Raw genomic sequence first — 25,545 nt, forward strand, 5'->3', positions numbered from 1 at the left:
TGCGCCACCACGCCCGGCTTGTTTTGTTTTTTTAAGACAAGGTCTCTCTGTGTAGTCCTGGCTGTCCTGGAACTCATTCTGTAGACCAGGCTGGCCTCGAACTCACAGAGATCCAAGTATCTATGCCTTCTGACTACTGGAATTAAAGGTGTGAGCCATCCCTCTGGTTTTTGGTTTTTTTTTTAATAAGTCATTTTTTTTTCTCCCCACCCCTCTGTGCTGGAGATCACATCAGAGCCTTGAATAGGCTAAGCAAACACTTAGAGCTGCATCCCCAACCCCACTAACCATTTTTTAATATGCCCCTTGCCTAATTTTTATTTTTCTGATTTTGGTTTAAAAATAACAATAAGGAACATTTAAAAGGAAAACTAATAATTCCAAATCAGTTGTCCAAATACTAACATATTATTTCTGTGGCTCTATTCTTAATTATGTGTAAAGACCTTTAAAAGTTGACACTAAGCACTTTGATACTTTTAAAATTTTCCATGCAACCATATAGTGTCAGAAATTGCATAATAGTCCAGCAAGAGTATTTACCTGTACCATCATTTAGCTAGCCAGTTCCTTATTGGTGGGCCTTTAAGCTGTGACTTTATTTTTCAGTTCTCATAAAGAAAAACAGCAACAAGTTGTTCAACGTAAGTGGACTTGGATTTTCTTTTGAGTCAGTTCCCTTGGGCAGTTTTGTGGGAAGCTGGTTATTGGGTCAAAGGATATGAACTGTGTTTTTTTTTTTTTTTTTTATGACTCTAGTTAATGATTACTAAATTGCTTCCTCAGAGATTGAACCGATCTATAGCGCACCCTCTCCCTGGCATAATCCCTGAGGCTTCACGCACTGGTGGCCAGTACTACAGATGTAGCCCATGATCCCACGACAGATGGAAGAGATGGTGGTTCCATTTTATCAGTCACATCACCTTACGGAGAAGGCGAGAACCCTCACATGTACCTTAAACCATTTCTAGATCTCTCATAATATCTAACATAGCATAAATGCCTTGGAGTGAGTTGTTTTAGGACATTGGTTAGGGGATATAGTGACTAACAAGAAAAAAGTTCATACAGGTTCAAAATAAATAATGGTTTTTTTGTTTGTTTGTTTGTTTGTTTGTTTGTTTTTGAGATAGGGTCTCATGTATCCCTAGCTATCCTAGGACTCACTATGTAGATCAGGCTAGCCTTGAACTCATAGAGATCTGCATGCATCTGCCTTCTGATTGCTGGGATCAAAGGTGTGCATCCTATGCTAGGCTTAGCTAATCTTGGTGTGTAGCCAGCCCAGCCTGGCCTTGAGTTTTACAGTCCTTTCCTCTGTTTCAGTTGCCCTAGTTCTGGGATTCCAAAAGTGCACTTTCCGAGTACTGTCCATCCTCAGTTGATTAGACCCAAGAACATGGACCCTGGGGAGATGAAGGGTCAACTGTACATCACTTGCTTTCCTCCATTATATTATTGGATCTCAAGGCACCCATCAGCTGTAATTTTCTTACAAACTCATACTTGTTTTTGTTCTTCTTCATATACATATATTCATAAGCAATGTATTATAGGTTTTTAGAAATGTTATATAAATGTGGCGAGGGAGATGGCTCAATGTGGTAAAGTGCTTGTTCCATAAGGATGAAGACTTGAGTTCAGATTTCCCAGCATCCTTGTGAAAGCCAGGCATGGAAGCACACATCTGTAAAGCCAGTGCTAGGTAGCAGGGAAAGGTTAGCCCTAGGGGCTTGGAACCAGCCAGCTAGCTGAAAAAGAAGCTCTAGTCTCAGTGAGAGAACCCATGTAACATAAATAGGTAGATAGAGCGATTGATCAATCAATCAATTGATGGATAGATAAAGTAGAGGCCCAATTGGTAAAAGGCACTCATTGAACAAGCCTGGCCACCTGAGTTTGAACCCTAGAACCCACCTAAAGGTGGAAGTAGAAAATAAACTCTATAAAATTGTCCTCCGACCTCCATGTAGATATTATAGTACCAAGAAGCAATCATAAATCCTGAAAGACCAATCAGGAGCTGATCTGATGCAATCATACGAGGGTCTTTATTCACCAGCTTAAGCTTGGAGATAACTCACCAGCGTCTACACAGCCAGATCACAATGTTTTAATGATGTGTGTGTGTGTGTGTGTGTGCATGTGTGTGTGTGTGTGCATGTGTGTGTGTGTGCATGTGTGTGTGTGTGTGCATGTGTGTGTGTGTGTGTGCATGTGTGTGTGTGCATGTGTGTGTTCTCTAGGCAGATCTACAACCATTTCCACGAGGAGGCACTTTCTAGGGTGATGGATGGTGTCTATTTTACTCCAATATATTTGCCTGCCGCCTTTCTTCCTTTTTTCTTTGGTAGATTTAGTATGTTGCCCTAGCTGACTTCCAACTCCCTATTCCAACATTCAAGGATGATCTTAAACTTGTTTGATTTTTGAGACAAGGTTTCCCCCGTGTAGCCTGACCATCCTGGAGCTTACTCTGTTGATGAAGTTAGCCTCTAAATCACAGGGCTCTGCTTGCCTCTGCCTCCTGAGTGCTGAGATTCCCAGCCCGTGCCACCATCTCCTGGCTACCCTTGAACTTCTTACCGTCTGACCTCCACCAGTGCTATAATTACAGGCCTGTGTTATCACACTCAGTTTGTACAATGCTGGGGACCAAATCTAGGGCTTTGTGTATGACAGGCAGGCATTGTCGACGGAGCAAATCCTAGCCAGTATCTGCCATGTTTTAGAATCCCAGCCCCAGACATCTATCTGCCATGCTTTAGAATGAGGAGAGCCAGAAAGTGGTTCTGGAGAGATGGCAGGGCAAAGTGTGGAGGCTGGGGACAATGGAAACTAGGCTTCGAGCTGCCAGTTTCTATATAATATCCCCCACCTCTCCTGGGAACAGGACACCTTGGCCATCTCACCCACAAGGAAGCTCAGGTTTCCCTGAGTTAATTAGGATTGCTGGATTGCTATGCTGCAGTGGTGTGTGGAACAGCTATGCAAGCTACCCAGATATACACAACACACTGGGTTTTCTAGATCCCAGCATTCAAGCAGCTGTACACTGGTGTTCAGCAAGCTCAGGTAGCCTCTGGGAGGGCTCTTACTGTCATTTCTCAGAATATCTCTCAGGAATCCAATGAAGTAGCTAACAGGCTCACAGGACATGTTTGGTTTTCTAACTGGAAGGCTTACATTAGCTTTAGGTAGACACCATCCTGCCAAGAGTGGTATAGATTTTCTCATGCTCCAATTCCAAGCAGAAATGTCCAGTGGAAGAAGCTGGGAAGAGTCGGAGGGGTGGGCTCTGGGAAATGGCCCATCTTACCCACGTCAGCTACAGGAGGAGAGGAACTGAAACTGGGGAAATGCCCATAAGAAGTTAGTGATGGTGACTGGCCTGAGCTATGACTGTCTAAGGCCACTTCATCAAAGCCATTTGCACAAGGGCCCTGCCCTGTGAGGCCAAAGGGGAGGCAGGCAACAGCTCCTGTTCACTACCCACTGGTATCACATTTCCTCTGATGAATTGGTCTCCAGAGGCTCAGGAGAGGAGGGTACTGTGTTAGTTTATGAAGGCTACAGTGGGTGAGTTCAGTAGGTCAACTGACTTGATCGAAACAACAGAAACGTAATGGTCTCACACTTCTGAAGGCAAGTCTAAAAATCAGTGTATGACCAGACAGCTGTAGAGGAATGACATGGTTCCTGGTCTGTTCCAGATTCTGCTGGTTTTGCTGGCAATCTTTGGCATTCCTCTGTCCCACCATTTATTTCTTCCCAAGGCTGGAGATCAGATTCAAGGGCTTTGTATGTGCTAGGCAAGTGCTCTACCACCAAGCTAGCTCTTAGTCTTCTTTGGCACTCCATCCTCACATGATGTCTTTGACTTTGTGAATCTTCTTATAGATTAGAACTGAGACTGGCAAAGTAGATCACACCACCAAGTAGATTGAATTAGTATTTCTTCCTGTAACAGCTGTTCTCAACCTGTGGGTAACAACCCCTGGGGGTCTCACATATTACATCTTCTGCATATCAGATATTTATGTTACGATTCATAACAGTAGCAAAATTAGTTATGAAGTAGCAACAATATAAATTTATGGTGAGTCTGTGTGGGGTCATCACAACATAAGGAATGTGATTAAAGGGTCGTAGCATTAGGGAGGTTGAGAATCACTGTCTTAGAAGAACCCTAGTCCTACTGGAATAGAGGCATGGCCTCCACTCAGTACCTGCAACAGCCGGAAAATCAGGACGCCCTTGGAGATAAAATGGTTTAAGACTTGAGTGCATCTTTTTTTAGATGACACAATTTCCCCCACAACAGACGTATTTCTGTGTGTAAAAACTGCCCCTGGAGGCCCTAGGTCTCTATTTGTAGTAAAGCCAGCCAGTCAGTCAATCAATTCTGAATCAGAAAGTTTGGGTTGAAATTTTGACTTTGTTGCTGTGTGGGACCAAGGGATATGAAACAGGAAGACATTATAATAAGAGCTTTCGAGGTTGGTGGATTAGGACAAAGAGCTTTACTTCATGCTAGGGATTAAGTGTTGGGGAGTTTTAGTTTCTCATGTGAGTTAGAGTTATCATGCAGGGTTATCATGCACTTCCAAGATACCAGCATTCCAGAGGTAGAAGTGTGAGAGGGAAAGAAGAAGAAGGGGGAGGAAGTGGAGAAGAAGAAAGAAGAAGGAGGAGAAAAAGGAAAAGAAAGAGGATGAAGGGGCTGGTGAGATGGCTCAGTGGGTAAGAGCACCCGACTGCTCTTCCAAAGGTCCGGAGTTCAAATCCCAGCAACCACATGGTGGCTCACAACCATCCGTAACGAGATCTGGCACCCTCTTCTGGAGTGTCTGAAGACAGCTAAAGTGTACTTACATATAATAAATAAAATCTTAAAAAAAAAAAGAGAGAGGATGAAGAAGAGGAAGAGGAGCAGCAGCAGGAGGAGGAGGAGGAAAATTTGTAGGATTTGGTTATTTTCTTCCAAGTGAGTTCTGGAAATGGAACTCAGGTCTTCCAGCCTTGCCTTTCGCCTCTGAGCCATCTCATCCCACACACCTAGTTTTAACGTGGGTCCTGAGGAGCGGACCTCAGGTCTTCATGCCCATACAGCTTTTACTGCATGTCCCCTGAAGCTATCTCTCCAGCCCCTTATTTTCTATCCCGCCTCCTCTCTCTGCTTTTCTCCTTCTCTTCTTAAAAATATTCCCCACTTTGAGCCAGGTATGGTGACACAGAGCTGTAATCATAGTGCTAGGAAGACCAACATAAAACAATCACAACTAGCCAGGCGTGGTGGCACACGCCTTTAATCCCAGCACTCAGGAGGCAGAGGCAGGTGGATTTCTGAGTTCGAGGCCAGCCTGGTGTACAAAGTGAGTTCCAGGACAGCCAGGGCTATATAGAGAAACCCTGTCTCGAAAAACCAAAAAAACAAAACAAAACAATCACAACTATGACGCCAGTCTGAGTTATGAGTAAAAACTGATTTAAAGCAAAGCAAAATCAAAACATCCTTAAGTACGTATGGAAGTGTGTGTGTTCCCCTTTTACACAATTTTTACATATTTGTATTCCCTATCCTTCTCCTTTGATCTCCAGATTTGCACAACCAAATCAGTTGCTATTTGAAAATTAAAAAACAACAACAAACAAACAAAAACAAAGTTAATGGGCCCCAACTAAACCAAACGCTGCTTGTCTACCAGTATTCTCAGTTCTCACAGTAACTCAAGCCAAAGGGATTGTCATTCTCTGCTTGCTTGCTTTGCTTTTTCTTTTTCTTTCTTTCTTTCTTTCTTTCTTTCTTTCTTTCTTTCTTTCTTTCTTTCTTTCTTTCTTTCTTTCCTTCCTTCCTTTCTTTCTTTTTCTTTGTTTCTCTTTCTCTCTTTTTTTCTTTCTTTTTAAAAAAAAGATTTATTTATTTTACGTATGTGAGTACCCTGTAGCTGTATAGATGGTTGTGAGCCTTCATGTGGTTGTTAGGAATTGAGTTTTTAGGACCTCTGCTCACTCAGTCCCTGCTTGCTCTGGCCCAAGGACTTATTTATTATTATACATAAGTACACTGTAGCTGACTTCAGATGTACCAGAATAGGGTGTCAGATCTCAGTACAGATGGTTGTGAGCCACCATGTGGTTGCTGGGATTTGAACTCAGGACCTTCGGAAGAGCAGTTAGTACTCTTACCCACTGAGCCATCTCGCCAGTCTCTTTGTTGTCCTTTCCTTAACCACAACAATGTGAGTGAGCCTCCCTCTCCCTCTAACACCCCCTCAGAGTCACTGAGTGATGGGTCATTAGTTCAGGCTAATATCTAGTCTCAAGTGAATTAATTGCTGAAGCATCTTGCTTGCTCCCTTCTGCCACAGTCAGTCACTAATCCACTATTATTTACAGAACAGGTATGGTGGGACTTAAATTTGGGTGGCAGGGTGGTGGTAGAGAGATGGTTCCATGGCAAGAGCACCATCAATGTCCCAGAGGACCAGAGTTCAGTCCCCAGCCTCCTATGGAGGCTTTAAACTGGTCTGGAACTCCAGTTCCAGAAGCTCCAACATCCTCTTCTGGCCTTCACAAGCACCAGGGACCCGAGTGATAAATATACATGTATGCAGCTAACACTCACATGCATAAAAATAATCTTTAAAAACAATTTGGGTGGTGTACTTTGAGGTCTCAACTCTGTAGCCCAGGGTGCTTTGAAATTGTGGTAATCTTCTTCCCTCAGCCTTCCAAGTGCTGGCTCAAGAAATAAATGAAGCCGGGCGTGGTGGCGCACGCCTTTAATCCCAGCACTCGGGAGGCAGAGGCAGGCGGATTTCTGAGTTCGAGGCCAGCCTGGTCTACAAAGTGAGTTCCAGGACAGCCAAGGCTACACAGAGAAACCCTGTCTCGAAAAACAAAAAACAAAAAACAAAAAAAATGAGTTAGGCAGTAGATACTCAAAATTATATTCAGTATGCATAGTCTCTTTTTTTTTATTTTATTTTATTTATTTATTTATTTATTTATTTTTGGTTTTTCGAGACAGGGTTTCTCTGTGTAGCCCTGGCTGTCCTGGCACTCACTTTGTAGACCAGGTTGGCCTCGAACTCAGAAATCCGCCTGCCTCTGCCTCCGGAGTGCTGGGATTAAAGGCGTGCGCCACCACGCCCGGCGCATAGTCTCTTTTTAAAACTTAAAATTCACATTTGATCACCAGTGAAGATTTTTCCCAAGTAATGGTTGGTTCATAGTATGGTACCTTTCCTATATTTCGTTCAAAAAATGTGCACTGAAAGTGCCCTTGCAATGCCAACACTTAGGGAGGTGGAGGCAGGAGGATCAGGAGTTCAAGGTCAGCCTAGAATTTGCCAGATTGAGGCCGGTGTAGGTTACATGAGACACAGTCTCAGAATATCAAAATAAATAAGCAAGAAAAGGAAAGTGCCTAGTTTTTAAGGATCAGAGCAGGGCTGGTTGGCAAGTGGAACCTCTGTCGGATACAATTATCTGCAGGTAGTTTGGTTTTCTCAAGTCGTTGGGGGAGGCAGTGACTCATGGTGACCATTTCTTCCAAGGCAAACTTTGCAAAACCCCAGATCATTTAGAGAAAAGTCCCTTCGACATCACTAAAGTTGCGAAAATGAGAAATCAACTTGCCCTTGAGGGCTACACAGTATCCACATTACTGATCAACCAATGGCCACCTATTATACTCGAAAAGCTATGCTATGCTCGCAAGGTTACCGGAAAGCTAAATTCCTAGGCAAGGGGAACAATGTAGCATCGTCCCTCACCAGCCTCAGCAGCCTTTTCCAGGGGAGGCACCATCCCAAGGCAGGAACCTGCCTGACACCTCTCTGTCCCCGGAGAAGCAGAGCCCCCGTGCGAGCCAAGTTCATTGTGCCGAGCACCCAGACACCAGGAACCCACCCCAGCCCGAGTGTGGGACCTAGGGGCCATCTCCTACGCTCGCCGTGAATATTGTTACTCTCGCGAGAGCGCCAGCAAGGCGGGCCCGAGCAGCTCCGGGAAGTCTGCGGAGTGCTCCTGACCGCGCCCCTCTTGGCGCAGCTGGGAGAGAGGCGCGCGCAAGTCGGGGGAGGGAGCGGCCGATGGCGCGCACGCGCAGGAGAGCGAGCGGGCGAGGGGGGCACGCCAGGGAGCCGAGGGCGAGGGGCGGGGCCTTGCGTCGCGCCGCGGGCACGTCGTTGCGCGTCCTCAGTATTTAATGTCTCTGTGTTCGCCCGGCCTGGGCTAGCACGTGGGGGAGCGGCCGAAGCGCCGTGCAGCGCTGCGGGGCAGGGCCGCTGGGCTAGGTGGGGGGCCAGGGGGCGGTGGCGGGAGGACTGAGTGCCTAGACGGTCGCCCAGGAGCAGGTAAGTGACGGCTGGCACGGGCACCCGCCCGCCGGGCCCGGAGGGAGAACGAGTTGGGGTGATGGGGAAGCCTGGGGTGCAGGTGCAGGGTGCGACGCGCGCGCCAGGTACTCCGGGGACCGAGAGCCTTGTGCACAGCGCCTGCTGTCAAGCGGGCGGGTCTGTGCCTTGATGACCCGTGCGCCCCGCTGGTCTTTCCCGGTCCCAGGGCTGCTGCTGCTGACAGATCGCGTGCGCTGAGCTCGGGGCGCTGCTTTAAGCCGCTGCTTTCCCCTCCCATCCCCCCTCACGTCACTGGCCTCTGGGATGGAGGTGAGGGCGCAATTCCCTGGGCGCTCCGGTGCGCAACTTTCCCAATGCTGGCTCACCCTTCTGGGTAGCCTGCCCGAGCGCGTCCCAACCAAGGTCGTCTAGTCTCGCTAGCGTTTACTTTTCAAAGGTCGTGTGTACCCAGTTTACGCGTGGAGAGGAGGCACTGGGGCGGTCTCTGCCAAGGACCCGGTGCCCAAGGCGGGAGAGGAGGTCCTTGGGGACCCCTTCCCTTCCTAACTTCCTAATTGTTGGGCCCAGTTGACTCTGGGTTGGCCCGGCAGTGGTGGCAAACCGGAGCAGGAAAACACAATTCCTGGAGTTCAGTGCCGCGAATTATTGGAGCGGACTCTGCCGTTGTAGCGGGGAGAATGGGATGCAAGACAGGTCCCAAACCTTTTGGCGGTGGAGAGACCATAAGACCAATTAGGATCGGGAGGTCGTGGGCTTGGGTGTCCGAGGGGGATTAGAGTTTGTGGCCCCATAAGCATGTCCCAAGAGGTGGGAGACCTCTAGCTAGAGGTGCCCGCTGACTTCTTGCGGGGGTGGGGAGGTCCAGGGTCACGTGTCGCGCCCCACCTTTCTTCCCGTCCCAGGACAGTGATCTGGAGGGACTTTGCAGGGGTCATGGGGCGTAGGGGGACTTTGCCGGGGTTATAGGTAAAAACCTGCGTAGAGAAGCCTCCGTACGTGTCAAGGAGCCTACATTCTGGTGTCAACTACTGCTGTGTCCTATCTTTTCCTGTTTCCTTTCTCCGGGAGGGAAGGTGCTGATAGTCAGGGGCTGTGCAGAAGAGACCTCTGAGACGCCCTGTGCCTAACCGGACCTTTCCCCTCCGGGAAATGCCTCGAGCAACTAGTACCTTTCCACCCTTGGGCTGTGGTTAACACAAACCCGGTGGACTTCGCTCCAGGTGAGAGTGGAGGCTTCTCAAACCGGTAAGGTCGGGTGTATGTGTAGGGCAATTAGTGAGGTTTAAACTGCCTATCTTTCCGCTACTGAAGTCGAGGCTGCTTGGGGTTTAAATTTAACGCCTGCAGTAACAACAGGGTTGCTGGACCTAATGTAACCATCTCCGTTGGTGTGCTACCTCCCTCTGTATCCGTGTGTTGCAATTACAATTGCTATTGCTTCAGGAAATCAATCTTACATGCTCATTTAACTGCAGAGCCCTTCCCAAATTAGTAACCGTGGGGTTTTTGGTTTTGTTTTAAACGCTTAACTTTAGAAAGCGAGGCTTAGAGTCTACAGGGCTTCCTACCCATTCCTCTCTTAAAGGCACAAAGCATCTATAAACTCTGTGAACGAATTGCTCTCCTGCCAGAGTCTTCTCTGATTGGCATTTAAGTGTTTCACCTTAAGATTATTTAGGACTCTTTTAGAGCCCAAGGAACAAGTGAGGTTATGTTTGGGGAGCTTTTTGGACTTGATGTTGAGCCTTTTTTCCCACTTCTAACCAGTTTTGTAGGTTCTGGGTAATTCCTGGGTGTAGTCTTGTGAAATAGAAAGAATGGCCTTGGGTTAGAGGACCTTCTCCTACCCTAAGGGTGTATGCAAATCACTACAGCTTCTGGTTAGGTTGTTAAATCAGAAAGCTTTGTTCTGTAGAGTGGGTCAGTAGCTGTCCAACCCAGTGGGTGAGACCTGATGTAAATCTAGTGAGTTTGCCACGATTTGGGGAGTTCTCCCATCTCCCAGCTAATTGTAGGAATTGCATTCACCCTTAGCCTCTGCTGGGTGACAGCAGAGATACAGGTATCGGTTGTCTGTTGCCTGCTCAGATGCTGGAAGTGATGTGTCTGAGCATCGAAACTTTAAAACAATCTGTCTTGCTACCTGGTAACCCAGATTATATGTGGACCTGGGCCCCAGGCTGGTCATAGCTAGAGTGTGTGGAAGGTAGTTTTAGCTTCCAGTTTTCTTCTTCTCATCCTAAACATGGATGGAGATCATATTTAAGACTTGGGACTATTTGTAGCAGAGGATGGCCTAGTCGGTCATCAGTGGGAGGAGAGGCCCTTGGTCCTGGGAAGGCTCTATGTCCCAATATAGGGGAATGCCAGGTCCAGGAATGGGAGTGGGTGGGTTGGGGAGCAGGGGGAGGGGGGAGGGGATAGGGGATTTTCGGAGGGGAAACTAGGAAAGGGAATGACATTTGAAATGTAAATAAAGAAAATATCTAATAAAAAAATGGAGTAATAATAATAATAATAAAGACTTGGGACTGTTCCTGGTTTATGCTAGGCACTTAAGTATGGTATCCCTCACTCCCAAGGAATCCCTGTTTGACTTAGTTATTTGATTAGATATAAAAGCACTCCCTCGCCTAGCCTCTGACCTAGTAACTTAGAAGGAAGACAAATTGGTGTATCCACACTTTGCCACCTAGCCTCCTGGGTCAACATGTCTTGGTCGCTCTAGCATTTTACGACACCGAAGTTCATGTGCCCTGGAGCTGCCCTGTTTTCCCTGGCTACTCCTTCCTAATATCCCTTGTGAGTTTGCCATGCCTGGGCTTCTCTGTGGCTCAGTCTTTTCCTGTGTGTGTGAGATTTGTATCTGGCATTTGTCATCCAAGGAACTTTATTAAGGGGAGATGTTTAGGTTCTGTGGGCCCCATGTGCCACTGATCTCATTTCAAGTTTTGCTAATCTCTACAATGGGGTGTGTTAGGTCCTAAATCTTGCTTCATAGGGCAAATTCTGTTTCTCCTTCCTGGTGTAGTCAGTCTCTCAAGCACTTGGGATTGGCTTATGCGTGGTAAGTACTGTACAATTGAGCTTCAGGCTCGAGTGTGCCCCTCCCACACCCCCCTTTTGAGACAGGAGTCATGCCGTGTACTGAAGCCTACCTAAACACACAGACGACCTGCTCACCCTTCCAAGTGCTGGGATTACAGGCACACACCATAACCTCTATCACCTCATTGTCATTAGCTTTGTTGTCCTCCTCCTGATGGTGTGTGACAGTGAGGAGTGCTGCCACCAGCGCTGGGACGATTTTGGGGGTGGGGTGGGGTGGGGGAGGGGTTCAGCAACATCATTCTGTCCAGGTCCTTGCTATTTGGACGCCCCTGAAGCTCTTGTTAGTAAACATTCTGTCCCCTGCCCTGTCTACTGGTGGCTTGTGTTCACTTAGCCTTGTCACTGATGCCCATTTGCATTGGGAGCAAGGCAAGGAAGGGGGTTAGTTCTGGAGGAAGGAGAAGCCTGCAGTGCTCAGGACAGAGGACACCTGTCACTGCTGGCCTTGGCTGGCAAGAGGTCAGGGCTTGCTGTAGTTCTCTAAGCTCCTACCAGCCGATTGGCCATTGGGCCTATTTTTTTTTTTTCCAATTGGTAAAGGACACTTGGTGAACTAAAGGTGTTAAAAGTATTTTGATTATGGGCAGGAGGGAGAGCCGGGCAAGCCTCAGGCTTATACCTATACAGTGTGCTGACTCTGTACCTAGGGGGCTGCTGGAGGAATGTGGTTGCCTGTCACCCTGGGGAGGCGACGCTTCTTCACCATAAAGAGTTTTGTGTGTTCATGGTTTTTGGTCTGCCAATGCCGTATTACCAGGCCCGAGAGCTTCCAGAGGGCCTCAGTATGAAACCTCCCTGCTAAACCAGTTTGAATTTTCATTCTGTGTCAGTAACAGGGTCTGCTTGTGTAGCTTAGGCAGGTGCTGTATAGCCCTAGCTGGCCTCATATCATTCTGTCAGAACCCTCCAAGTGCTGGGGTTACAGACATGAGCTACTGTATCTGATTTCCCGGTAGCCCATCTTAACGTCAGGAGGTGTCCTTTACAGAAGGCATTGGGAAAAGAGTGGCCATGGTGTACATCCAGCCATGTTGGTGTAGGATACACTTGTGGAGAGTGGATTTTATATAGATGACCCTTTTCATCCATGTTATGTGACAAAACTTTCCGGGGAGACGCGACACACGTCTACTCACCCCAGTTAGGGATCACATGACAGACTAATGTGTAGACCACCGAAGTCCAGCTTAATGAACCAGTGAGTCTTAAGGGCATTACTTATAGGAATATGGGGGAGGGGTTACTTACAGGAGCAGAAATGACTCAAAGACAGCTGCATCACCACGGCCCACCCCAGCGTGGGTCACAGCTCCGAGCTGGGAACCTGGAAGTCACTGCCCAGCCTGCAGGCAGCTCAACAGGTTGGAGAGATCCTTTCCCAGCGACTCGACTCTTTGGTCTACACCTCTTCCAGGCAGCATGGCTGGTATTCTTCTTCTAGGCAGCTGTTCTGGTCTGAGTCTTTGCAGCTCTCCTCTCTGTCTTCTTTGTGGCTCAGCTTTTTTTCCCCTCTGAGAGGGACTTTCAGCTTTTATAGTTTACTCTGGCAGGGAGGAGCCTAGTGAATCTGTTCAGTTTCAGGGAGTTCTTAGCTAATTTTAGTAGTTTTCCTCCTTGTTTAAGTGGTTTCCCCTGCAGGATGGAATGTTTGTTTGTTTGTTTGTTTTGGTTTTTTGAGACAGGGTTTCTCTGTGTAGCCCTGGCTGTCCTGGAACTCACTTTGTAGACCAGGCTGGCCTCGATCTCAGAAATCTGCCTGCCTCTGCCTCCCAAGTGCTGGGATTAAAGGCGTGCGCCACCACCGTCCCGAGGTTTGTTTGTTTTTTTTTTTTTTAAGATTTATGTATGAGTATACTGTAACTGTACAGATGGTTGTGAGCCTTCATGTGGTTGTTGGGAATTGAATTTTTAGGACCTCTGCTTGCTCTGGTCAACTCCACTCACTCAGTCTCTGCTTGTTCTGGCCCAAATATTTATTATTATACATAGTACACTGTAGCTGTCTTCAGATGCACCAGAAGGAAGAAACTGTTGATGCAGCAGTCTGGTCCTGGGTCTGCTTTGTTTGGACCTTGCCAAAGTAGCCTTGAACTTGATGCCTCAGTCTACATTTTGCATACCTGTTACTATACTCTACATTGATTGATTGATTGATTGATTGATTGATTGATATGGGGTCTTACTGTGTTGTCATGGTTGGTCCCAGGCTCTTGGGCTCAAGGATCCTCCCTCAGCTTCCCAAGTAGCTAAGACTACAGGTGCATACCACTGTATCTACCTAGCTGGGGTTTGTTTTTGTTTTGTTTTATATTTTTTTTTATTTTTATTATTATTATTATTATTATTATTATTATTATTATTATTATTTTTTTTTTGGTTTTTTTGAGACTGGGTTTCTCTGTATAGCTCTGGCTGTCCTGGAACTCACTCTGTAGACCAGGCGGGCCTCGAACTCAGAAATCCACCTGCCTATGCCTCCCGAGTGCTGGGATTAAAGGTGTGCGCCACCACGCCCGGCTTTGTTTTGTTTTTTAAACAACATTGTTTTTATCCTTTTGTCTCTGAGGAGGTTAAGTATCTCTCGTTGAAACTGAGACCCCAAATAAGATAAATAAGGTGACTTCCAGAACACTGGATGGGCTGGTCTGCTTTTGGATCTGGGATGGTGCATCTTTTACTTCCCCATCTACTGGCCTGCTCCATTATCACTCCTATATTGTCAGCTACAATATGAAATTGGGGTTTTCAAGAATTAAAAGTTTATCCTACAGACTGAGTCTGTTAAGTGTTTCTGAGTTACTTAAACCTCATTACAACCCTGTGAGCTATTTGGGTTGCATTTCACAGGATACTGAAGTTCAGATCTTACTCTTTTAACTTTTTACAAAGCCCTGTCACCATTAGGGAAGTGCACCTTTGAAATGCACAAGTAATTACTGAATAAGAAAGCCCTCAGGGCTGGGGAGCTGAGCAGGTTTCAAGACAACCTTGAAGTCACTCAAGATTTCTAATAATAACGTTGCCTGTCAGACCTCACATGGAGGTCATGAGACCATCCCCTGGACTCAGCAGGCTGCTACCCAAGAGAGGAGGAGACTGCAAAGATCTGGCCAGGCAGCCCCCAGACCCTTGTCTTCTCAGCCTTGGTCTTGCTGTGCCTTTGTGGGGACGAGAGAGCACTCCATTTGGAGGCAGCTCTTAGCTCTTGCCTGCTGTTCATCTCTTCCTTGTCACTGGAGCAGAGGCCAGGCAGTGACCCCAGCTTGTCTAGCTGCCCTGGAGAGAGACCAGCTCTTGAGAATAACCTCCCTGGCTTTGTCCTTTGGCTTTGGTGTCATCCACTCCACCAAGCTTGAGGTTATTTTTAGCAGGTGGCATCCTTCAGGGGAGTCAAGTGCATGTGATTGCAAGGGTCCAGGACAGGTCCTTCGGGGGCCACTGCTACCTAACCAGGGGATGGAGGAGACGAGAGCGGCCTTAGGAACTGCTGTAGCCGCTTTTGCTCGGGAGGTCTCCGAGGTGGCCTTTTCTTTTTTTCTTTTTTTTTTTTTTTGGTTTTTCGAGACAGGGTTTCTCTGATAGCCCTGGCTGTCCTGGAACTCACTTTGTAGACCAGGCTGGCCTCGAACTCAGAAATCCACCTGCCTCTGCCTCCCGAGTGCTGGGATTAAAGGCGTGCGCCACGAGGTGGCCTTTTCTATTCTGAGTTCAGGACAGGGCCAGGCAGGCATGTGACTGAGACCAGCAGTGAGCTAGGGAGCTGGACCAGGTACTAGGAAATGAGGATCCCTTGTTACCGCATTAGCTAATTTTCCCGGAAAAACATATTAACCACCACTCCCCATCTTGTCCCTGCCTTTTTGGTGAAGTTGCCCAAACCTAAGGGCTGGCCACAAAGTAGCAAAAAAAGGTCTGAAGAAACTATGTGTTGACTGGCAGTCCAGTTACTGGTATCTTCTGGCTTTCACCAAAATACCAACACAGGAGGGGGGCAAAGGCTCTAGGTAGGAGGGTAAGTAGGTAGATAGGGGTGTTTGTGTGTGTGTGTGTGTGTGTGTATAACCCAAGAACTTGTGCATGCTAGATTCTACCTCTGAGTTACATCTGCATCCCACACCTCCTACCCCCACTAGGAATTTTTTTGCTGGGAGGAAGCCAATGAGGCGGAAGAGGGATGAAAAAGGAGTTTGACAAGTTTGCCTGCTCCTCATCCTTTTCTCTCCACTCTCCCCCTTCCTCCTTCCCTCTAACGCAGCTGCCAGCTCCAGCCCATCTATGTGTTTCTGATTAAGAAAGCTTCAAGCCATATAAGGCCCTGTGTGGCCTATGGTTTCTGTTGGCTGGAAAGCAGGGTTGTTGTTGTAAGATCTGTTCAGAGTACTGGTGAGGCTTATGTGCGGGTGTGTGCACTGGGTATAGGTGCGCCTCCCACTAGGGGCTGCGCCCTTTAGTGGGCTAGACCCAGTTTGAGGGGTAGGAGTAAGGATACTGGTCCAGCAGTGGCTCTAAGCTAATATGTAGTGTGGTTTCAGGACTTCCTGGCAAGCATGTTTGCCGAGGTTCCGGGTAAAAGTAATTAACTGGTTTACCCACAAAGCATACCTGTTATGTTTCTAGCCAGGGGTGTCACGATTTTGGAATAGATTCTGGAGGCAGCTTATAACTCAAAGCTCCTTGACACTTGAGGACAGTGGTCCCTCTGGAAGGATGCTCCAGTATGTTTCTGAGTCCCGTGATTCCTGAAGTTCAGCTTCTGTGGGGGATGTGGAGCCAGCCATTCCTCTGACCCCTTTTTGGCCTCTCTTTGCTGTCCCTTGAGCTAGCTGAGCTTGTTCTGGCCCGAGGACTTGGGTTGTTTTCTCTGCCTGGGACTTTTCTCTCCCCCTCTGTACCACCTTCCTCCTGGCATGGCTTCCACTGTTGAGCTCTGAGGTGCTGACAGCCCTTCTTCCAGGAGGCATTCTCTCACACTTTTGCATACAGCTTCCCATCCCATATATATATTCTCCATAGCCCTTTTCATTTCAACCGCAGGGCCCACAGAAAAGCATTTGTTAACCCTCCCGTTACTTTTACATGCATGGGGAATATGCCAGGGGTGCCTTAGGGCTCTGTGCTCTCAACCAGTTCAGAGACTACAGGCAAATTACAGTAAGTTCTTCATTGCATTGTCTTATTACCTGAAGTTTGAGTCCCCAGTCCCCATGGTACTAGCTCGCAGTAGGCATTGATACCTTTATTAAATGATGGGTCCTGCTACCTTAGCATTGGAGAGCCTGCTGCCATGGTTCCCCAAAGAAAGCTCTATTGGTGAGCACGTTCTCTTCTTGATTTTTTTACTATGTTAGTTTCAGGGGTATCTGAAGTAAGGTGCCACCAGTTATCAGAGAAGATCATTACCTGTTTGTGCGAGTTGGCACCACTACATGTTTACCTTGGTTAGCAGGAACGACATACTGTGGAAATAGAGTATCCTTTGTAGGGAGTTTTGGCCGGGCATTGTGGCATGTGCATGGAATCCCAGGGCTTGGGAGGCTGAGGCAGGAAGTTTATGCTCTAAAGATTTCAAGTCAGCTTGAGCCACATAATGAAAACCTGTCTCAAAACCCAAACCCCAGATCAACACTGTCAGCACTGCCTATGGAAAGAGAGGTTTGCTTATCTGTTGTTCTGGGGGTTGGACCCAGTGCCTTGGCAGTGTTCAGATTTGAAAACGCAGTCCTTTGCTGGGGCTGTATGACTCAGGGCTCGCCTAGAATCCACCTGACAGACCTGGGTTTGGTTCCCCAGACAGTCCTTTGCTCTGTGAGAGCATCCTGGAAGCTACTTGGAACATTTCTTCCTTCCTTCCTTTTCCTGTCTCTCTTTTTATTTTTTATTTATTTTATTTTTTAAGATTTATTTATTTTATGTATATGAGTACACAGACACACCAGAAGAGGGCATCAGATCCCATTACAGATGGTTGTGAGCCACCGTGTGGTAGCTGGGAATTGAACTCGACCTCTGGTAGAGCAGTCAGTGCTCTTAACCACTGAGCCATCTCTCCAGCCCTGTCTCTCTTTTTAAAAGAAATATATTTGTAATATTTTATTTATTTTTATTTTATATACATTAGTGTTTTGCTTGCATGTTCATGCATGAGGGTGTTTGATTCCCCTGGAACAGGAGTCACAGACAGTTGTGAGCTGCCATGTGGGTGCTGGGAATTGAACCCAGGTCTTCTGGAAGAGCAGACAGTGCTCATAACGGCTGAGCCATTTCTCCAGCCCCCTTACTTATTATTTTTAATTGTGTGTGTGTGTGCTCCTGTGTGTGCCTGCCTGTCTGCCATGTATGAAGGCACCTAAAGAGGACAGAGGAACTGTATTTCTTAGAGCTGGACTCACAGGTGGTTGTGAGCCACCTAGTGTGGGGGGCTGGGACCTTAACTCACCTCTTTAAGAGCAGTACATGCTTGGCACTGCTTGCGCTTTCTAGCTGTCCTGTCAGTCGACTTTCATCTGATTCCAGTCTGAACGCTTGCTTGCTTTTCTCTTTCTCTCCTCCTCCTCTTCCTCCTCCTCCTCCTCCTCCTTCTGTTCTTCAGAAAACACTAACTGGTTTTCTACTGTAAATGTTCTGTTCATCCCTACACCTTCTTCCTCAGTTTCTCAATAATATAGAGGTAGCGTAATTTGAAGGTTGCTATTCATAAACATCTGTGTCTACAGAGCTCTCAGGTTATAGATATAATTTTGTTCCTCCCTCTGCCCCCGCCCCCCCCCCCCCCACTGTCTGGTGTTCACCATCTTCGTACCTCAGACCCCCTTTCTATACTTTTCTGTGTCTTTCCTAGCTCCCGCTCCCCCCTAGCCTCTATCATTGTGGCAGGCATCATGCCCTTGGTGGAGAGGCTTTTGTGGTTCTGCCTACCAGCTCCTCCTCAGAGTTCCACTTTGCTCTGGGGATTTACCCCTTTCTGTTGGCTCTGCCTCCTCTTCCTCCTGGGGATTTTCTCTGTCTGATGTGTTCCTTGGATGTGATACCTGCTGGACTATTACATTTATTTAACAAACTTTAAGGGCACAACAGCTGAACAGCAGTATGCCTTTATTTTAATCCTCTAAACGGATCTGGCTACCTCCCAGCCAAAATCCCAGAGATACTTGCATTTTAGTACTGATCTGACTCTCTGGGCTCCAGGTCTTTTCTCATGAAGCCGCCTGGACTCTTCCCCCCCCCTCCCTCCCCTCCCTCCCCTCCTTCTCTTAGCTGGGAGAAAGAGATCAGCCCTATTTACCCTGCTCAGTCATTGGCTGATCAGCTAGCTTTATTGACCATTCAGAGAATAATTGGGGAGCAATATTTACACAATATTGAAACAGGAGATTCTTAGAATAAAAATTGCTACCAGATATGGGGGCCCGGAAGTCAGCACTTGAGTAATACAAGGATATTCTTTACACAGCGCACAATAACAACATGCCTACAGATACTCCCCTCCTTTCTAGATTCACTCCATTGTCTGGGGAGAACAATTCCTCCAGTACTTTGCTGAGAGTGTGTGTGTGCGTGCACAGGTGGGTAGCTATCAAGCATGCTGATATGTGCAGGAGAGCAGGTCCCTTTGAGAGTGGGCATTAGGGAATATGCGACTGAACACAGGACTATTCAGCAAGGACAACCAAGCCAGGAGGCTCCTTCTCCCAAGCTAACAGAAGGCTTTACCTTTTGGAAGTTGTGAAGGAGACGAGACCTGGATTTGAACTCCCAGGTGGTGGAGACAGTGGTCACTGAGTGCAGCCCAGGTATGCTTGGCTCTTCAACACACAGTCTAAAGGCCTCTCATCCCTGCACAAGGAACTGGAGCATCCTTGCTTGGGGAAATGGTACTCTGTTTTCTGCTCATTCCTCCAACCACCAGACTTTTTTTTTTTTTTTTTTCCTCTGCCCCTTGGACCAGTCAGTGGCAGCGTGGGCAGCAGAGCAGCTCACTAGGGAAGAGGTCACGGGTATTCACCTCCAAAAATGTTGTGGAAGGTTCAGAGCTTCTCACTCATTTCTGCCCTACACTGCTTGGTACTTGGACTTGTCAATACATATTTATTGAATAGAGTTTTTCTCTTCTGCCTTTATGATTTCTCTGTTGCTGGCATCGTTAGCCACACATCAATATCTTTCCTTACCTCTTGTGAAGCCACATACCATATTGGTTTTTATTTGCTTGGTCTTGAGACCAGGCCTCTAACTCGTGATCCTCTTGTCTTTTAAGTAAGCTTGTTGTCAGGTCACTGCTCATATCTTTGGAGCAGGCCTGTGTGGTGCCTTCTGTGGTGAGGTGAGGACTCCATGTACCCAGAAGTGCATTCCTGAATCTGCTTTGTAGTCACCCCCTAGAGCCTGACAGAATTCTCTCGTAAAGCTAGGTAATAACGAAGAGACCAAGATGGGGGCCAAGAGGGACTGAACACAGCCTTCAAACTTTTCAAAAACCACACCCCCGTGCAAGGCATGGTGGTGCATACCTTTGATCCTAGCATTAGAGAGGCAGAGGTGGATGTCTGAGTTCGAGGCCAGCCTGGTCTATAGGACAGCTAGGGCTACAACAGAGAAACATTATCTTGAAAAAAAAATATTAAAAAACAACAGTAACAATAAATGGTTGTGCTTAAAACAAACAAACAAATAAAACCCCCAAACCACACCCCTACCTGAGATGAAGTAACTGGGGAGACCACTGTAGGAGAGTTTGCTTTCTTGCATCACTAGAAAGGACTGAGGCGCTGGGCCTGTCCGCAAGGAGAGGTGGACACTCTGTTCCTGATTTGTACTGGCTAATTTTGTGTCAACTTGACACAGCTGGAGTTATCACAGAGAAAGGAGCTTCAGTTGAGGAAATGCCTCCATGAGATACAACTGTAAGGCATTTTCTCAATTAGTGATCAAGGGGGAAAGGCCCCTTGTGGGTGGGACCATCTCTGGGCTGGTAGTCTTGGGTTCTATAAGAGAGCAGGCTGAGCAAGCCAGGGAAAGCAAGCCAGTAAAGAACATCCCTCCATGGCTTCTGCATCAGCTCCTGCTTCCTGACCTGTTTGAGTTCCAGTCCTGACTTCCTTTGGTGATGAACAGCAGTATGGAAGTGTAAGCCGAATAAACCCTTTCCTCCCCAAACTGTTTCTTGGTTATATGATGTTTGTGCAGGAATAGAAACCCTGACTAAGACATGATTGGTTGGTTGGTCCCTTTGTGTTACCAAGGGATTTTTATTTTATGTGTGTAGGTATTTTATCTGCATGTGTGTATGTGCACCACGTGGATACAGTGCCTTCAGGAGACAGAAGAGGGCATCAGAGCCTCTGGGACTCCAGTCTAAGAAGGTTTTGAGCCATGGTGTGGGTAGTGAGAATTGAACCCAGGTCCTATGTAAGGGCAGCCGGTGCTCTCAACAGCTAAGCCCTTGTAACCAGATTCTTTAAGCTGGAAGTTAGTTAACTACTGATTGTGCTGGCAAGGAAGATCCCATGCTTAGAATGGGAGTTTTAGTCTCCAGCTCTTCTTACCTGGGCCTCTCAGTTCTAGACCTTAGCTTTCCTTTTTGGCCAGAGAAGTTTCACCAAGCGGGTGTTGAGCTTCTGCCCTCCTGCTGTGAAGCCCTCCTGCTGTGGAGCAGGCTGAGAAAGTGTTCCAGGGTGTTGGTTGGGTAGATGGCCCATCTGTACCTGTGCAAGGAGTTAGTTAACCTAGGGTGAATCTGTCTGTCTTGCCTGCCAGTCTGCATGCCTGCACTGGCTGGCTTGCTGCCCTGTAAGGCCATCACAATAGAGGTGTAGGGCTAACCTTGGGCGGGCCAGCCAGCCCATTATGAGCTAACACGGAATCCTGATGGTGCCCCCATGAGTCAGCTTGCTCAGACCCCCAGGGATGAAGGGAACACCCGGGCTAGGCTAAGACCAGCAGGCCTGAGGCATGGCTCCATCTCTGTGACCCGGGGCCTCAGCCATGCTGCCGAGGGAGAGTGGCCCAGGCTCACCATCACCCCCAGCCTCAGTGGCAGAACTGCACTCTGCCAGCAAGGTTGGTGCTGGGCAGGACCTCTCATGTGCTGGGATTTTCTGGGAAAACCTTCTAGCACTTGCTCTCACCCAAGCTGTCGCCACCAGCGAGTGGATATTTAAACTGACTTTACATAAGACTAGACATTGAGGTTTTTCAGTCACATTTGTCATACTTCAGTGCTCAGTATGGCTAAGTGCCTGACTGCCAGTGTTGGCCAGAAATCACATGGGGATGGCCGCAGTCAGCGGTTACCTCTGGTGATCTGCCCCACTTGACGAGACTGCCAGGCCTTCTCACCAGCTCTTTAGGTCAGCTCCTAGGACACCTTCAGGCTCTGCCCAGGGACTTTGCTCCCTTCTCCTACCCTTAAAAACATCAGAACCATAAAAAGGTCACCTCTCCCCTGTATCTGTTGCAACCTATAGAAATCCTTGCCTTAAAGATTAGCTTATTTTTATTTGATATGTATGAGATGAGCATTTTGCCTGAATATATATATATGAGCACTGCATGTGTGCCTGGTACCTAGGCAGGCCAGAAGGGGGGGGTCAGATCTCCTGGAACTGATGGCTTTACACTTCCTTATGTGTCCTGGGAACTGAACCCATGTCCTCCTCTGGAAGAGCAGAAGTACCCTTAACTACTGAGCCATCTCTCAAGTCCTTTTTTTTTTTTTCCCCCAGACAGAGTTTCACTGTGTAGCCCTGGCTGTCCTGGAACTCACTTTGTACACTAGGCTGGCCTTGAACTCAGAAATCTGCCTGCCTCTGCCTCCCAAGTGCTGGGATTAAAGGCATGTGCCACCACGCCCGGCTCATCTCTCCAGTCCTAATCCAGTCTTTGAAAAAGTTTTTCTGGGCTCCACCGAGACTTGAGCAGGGGTGTGTGTGTGTGTGTGTGTGTGTGTGTGTGAGAGAGAGAGAGAGAGAGAGAGAGAGAGAGAGTGTCTCCGAGACAGTCTTCTGGTAGACTGACCTTGAGCTTCTGGTAGAAGATCTGCTCCTTAGGAGCAGCAGAGCCAAGAGCTCAGAAACCACTGGGGACAGAAACTAGAGGCTCTTTCTCTCGCTGCCAGGCAGGGAATCACAATTGTATGTCCTTAACTCCCACGCCAAGGAACTTCCTATGGAGGCCAGCAAGGCTGCTTCTGCTCTCCACACAGAAGTACAGGAGAGCCTGCAGGACTGCTGGGTTTGGGGCTCTGAGCGCCTGCCCAGGGGAAGACCCTTGAAGGGAAGGCACATTTATCAAGAGCGAGCTGTGCTTTGCTCTGGAGGTGGAGTGGCTGGGGCACACACTTCCCCGGTGGTCATCCCTGGGCTAATGGGAGGAATGTTCTAGTTCCGACGGAGAGGGTGTGTGAACAGCTGTCCAGAACACAAAGTGGTGTGGGTCCTCCCCCCATCAGGGCCAAGCCTAGAGTGGACTTGGGCTCTTGGCCCCTAAGCTGCAGTTTTTATGGTTGCCTTTCCTGTCAATTACATGCAACCCCTTTTTCCCAGTAACTGCAGCCAAAACTGATTTAGTCACTAGGGCCAGCACTGTTTTGTGCCATTCCTGGGGATTATTTTCTTGTTTAGAAGGCTCTAGACTTGGGTTACAGGTTTGTCGGCTGGTTGGGGAGTGAGGCCATTACTTCTCCAGAGGGCCTTCTGAGAAGCCACAGGTACTTGTGGAAAGAGAAGGGATCGATCCTTCTAGAACCCGGAGTGAGCAGATGCATGCAAAGGGCTGCCTGATGTAGCACGTGCCTGCTTTCTGCTCTGTGTGACCGCTTGGCTGCCAGCCAGTGTGCATCTATTCCTGGGCAAATGGACCTGCTAAAAATACGCAGGCAGAAGTTTAATTCCAGCAGATTCAAAATAGCTGAGTGTCCTCCTCATCAGCCTGGGGCAGGGCTCTGAAGCATCCTTGTGGGGGGCTTTCCCCGATTGCAGGCAGCCTGCTTCTGAGGGCCAGAAACTGGTCTCGGAAGAGTTTCTGGTTAGCATGTGGGTGTAGGGGCCTTTGGGACCTGTAGTGTTCGGTCCACTCACAACTTGGGAAGTTCAAGTTTAAAAACCAAGTGTTTAGGACAAAGAACAACTAGCAAGCTTTGCCGGGGGTGGAGGTAGTGGGAAGCCCTTGTGAGGATGAAGGGTGTGTGTATGTATATGTGTGTGTGTGCAGGTTCGGACACAGCAGGTTGGTGCCTCATCTCCCACCTCTTACTGACCTGTCAGACCATTTAAGTCTGGGGTGGGGTGGCTGACATGAGACTGCCTGGGGTGAGGAAGAAGTGGGCTATTTGTTTCCTGGATGGTAGGAAGTGGAGTGGGGTGGAGAGGCATCAGTTGCCTCGGAGAGCCCCCCGTGGGTGCCCCCTGGCACCGGATCCCTTAAGATGATGACATTCCTAGGCCTGGTGCATTGCATTCAAATCCTTTGTGTTCCCTGTAGCTGCTGGTCCAGGGGCTGCCCTCTGGGAAGAGAATAGCTGCTGCCTCTAATCTCACCCATTGTCTTGGAAGCAGGGGACAAACAAATCCTGCCCTCTACAGGGCTGTTGGGGAACTCCCTCACCCAGATCTCGGCTTTGTCTGGAAAACGTCCTGGAGAGAGGGGCTTTGTCCTGAGCCGCCTCAGTAGTGCGTCTTTAGACCCAGCTCAGATTGGGCTGTGGAGCAGTGGGCACTGTGCGTCTCTTCTAGGTTCCTTGTGTTGGCTGGTCCCAGGTTAGCAGTGTTCATCACCCCCTAGGAGGCTGATTGGCACAAGACAGGAAGTCTGTCTGGAAAATGTCACTACCACTGTTTCCTCCGCTACAACAGACTGATTTGCACTGGGTAGGGGTGAGACTTGGAGTCCCAGTCTCTGGGGAACAAATTAGCAGGGAGGCTTAGGTAGACAGGATACTCAGAGTGGCAGGGCTGCTGGCTCTTCTCAGGGTTGTGTCTGAGCTTTGGGTGGGACAGCTGGTGAAGTGGTGGGAGGAGGCCATTGGCTTGGTTGGCCTGGGCCTCGGAGACATTGCGGATTGGCCAGGTGCTGGACTGAAGCAGACTAGAGAGCATGCTGTTGGGACGCTTCAGGGGTTTGGGGAGATAGAGTGGGGTGATCTGTAACTGAGGTAGAGGGTGGGACTGTGGGCATTGATTTAGTTTCAAAGGGCAGAATTACTCACAGCTGAACTGGAAGCCATTTTTGTTTTAGGTACCAAGCTATCCATCACACACATGACTGTGGTTGTGGCCCTAGCATATTAGAAGGGATAGATGCTCTCTGTTGGAGAGATTGTGGGTTCTTTGTTTTGTTTTGTTTTGTTTTTGTGTATCCCATTCTACCAACTCTTCCCCCCCCCCCCCCCCCGAGTCCAGAAGACCTCTACAGTTCTCTAGGAATCACAAATTTGAGTCTTGCTGGGGAAGGGATTCCAAGTTAGTAAGGAGTCAGACAGAAATTTATGGCCACTTCCTGTCATCTTTTGCCTGCTGGGCAATGCTTTCCCGACTCTAGGCTGTGGGTTCCCGCCCTGTTCCAAGCATGCGGACTTACTCCTTAACAGTCTCAAGTTGCTCTTGTTCTTTTCTATGGATGGCACTGAGCACAGACCCAGTGAGTCTCACTGATTTTGTTGCCGTGTGTAGGATGCTGCAGATGAGAGGTCCTCAAACCTGACTGAATACCGGGGTCACCTGGGTTTAAAACAAACCGAGCCTGGTGTTAAGTCTTGCCCCTTGGGTTCTGACTTTATTGGTTTGAGGGCCACATTGGCCTTGGGCTCAGGAAAGCTTCCTCAGCATCTGGGTGCGGTGGCTCACGCTTATAACCCCAGTGGCAGTCACTGTATTCGAGAGGCTGAAGCAAGAGAACTCAAAGTTCAAGGCCAGCCTGGGTTGCCAATAAAACAAAACAATCTTCCCTCCGTGAGGGGGCTGTCGAGGTGGCTCAGTGGTTAGGGGCCCTTGCTGCTCTTGTCTGAGGCCTGAGTTTGATTCCTGGCACCCACAGGTGACTCAACCAGCCGTAAGTCCAGTTCCAAGGGATC

At 48.2% G+C, this 25,545-nt stretch overlaps 1 protein-coding gene across 3 annotated transcripts in view; it reads left to right on the plus strand.

Annotated features, from left to right (window-relative positions):
* The first annotated feature begins 8,204 nt into the window (after window positions 1-8,204).
* Akap1 (A-kinase anchoring protein 1) overlaps window positions 8,205-25,545 on the plus strand; it is a 33,579-nt gene continuing 16,238 nt past the window's right edge. The window contains exon 1 of one of the 3 annotated variants that reach the window (XM_021176099.2): window positions 8,205-8,366. The gene's annotated coding sequence lies outside the window, so the exon portion shown is untranslated. Of the gene's footprint in view, window positions 8,367-9,331; window positions 9,590-21,357; window positions 21,537-25,545 lie in introns of those variants that run through there. The other 2 variants (XM_029483477.2, XM_021176097.3) reach the window with 2 other exon arrangements.

This window comes from Mus caroli, unplaced genomic scaffold (assembly GCF_978045245.1).
Source record: "Mus caroli unplaced genomic scaffold, Mus_caroli_1 scaffold_13, whole genome shotgun sequence".
Classification (NCBI taxonomy): domain Eukaryota; kingdom Metazoa; phylum Chordata; class Mammalia; order Rodentia; family Muridae; genus Mus; species Mus caroli.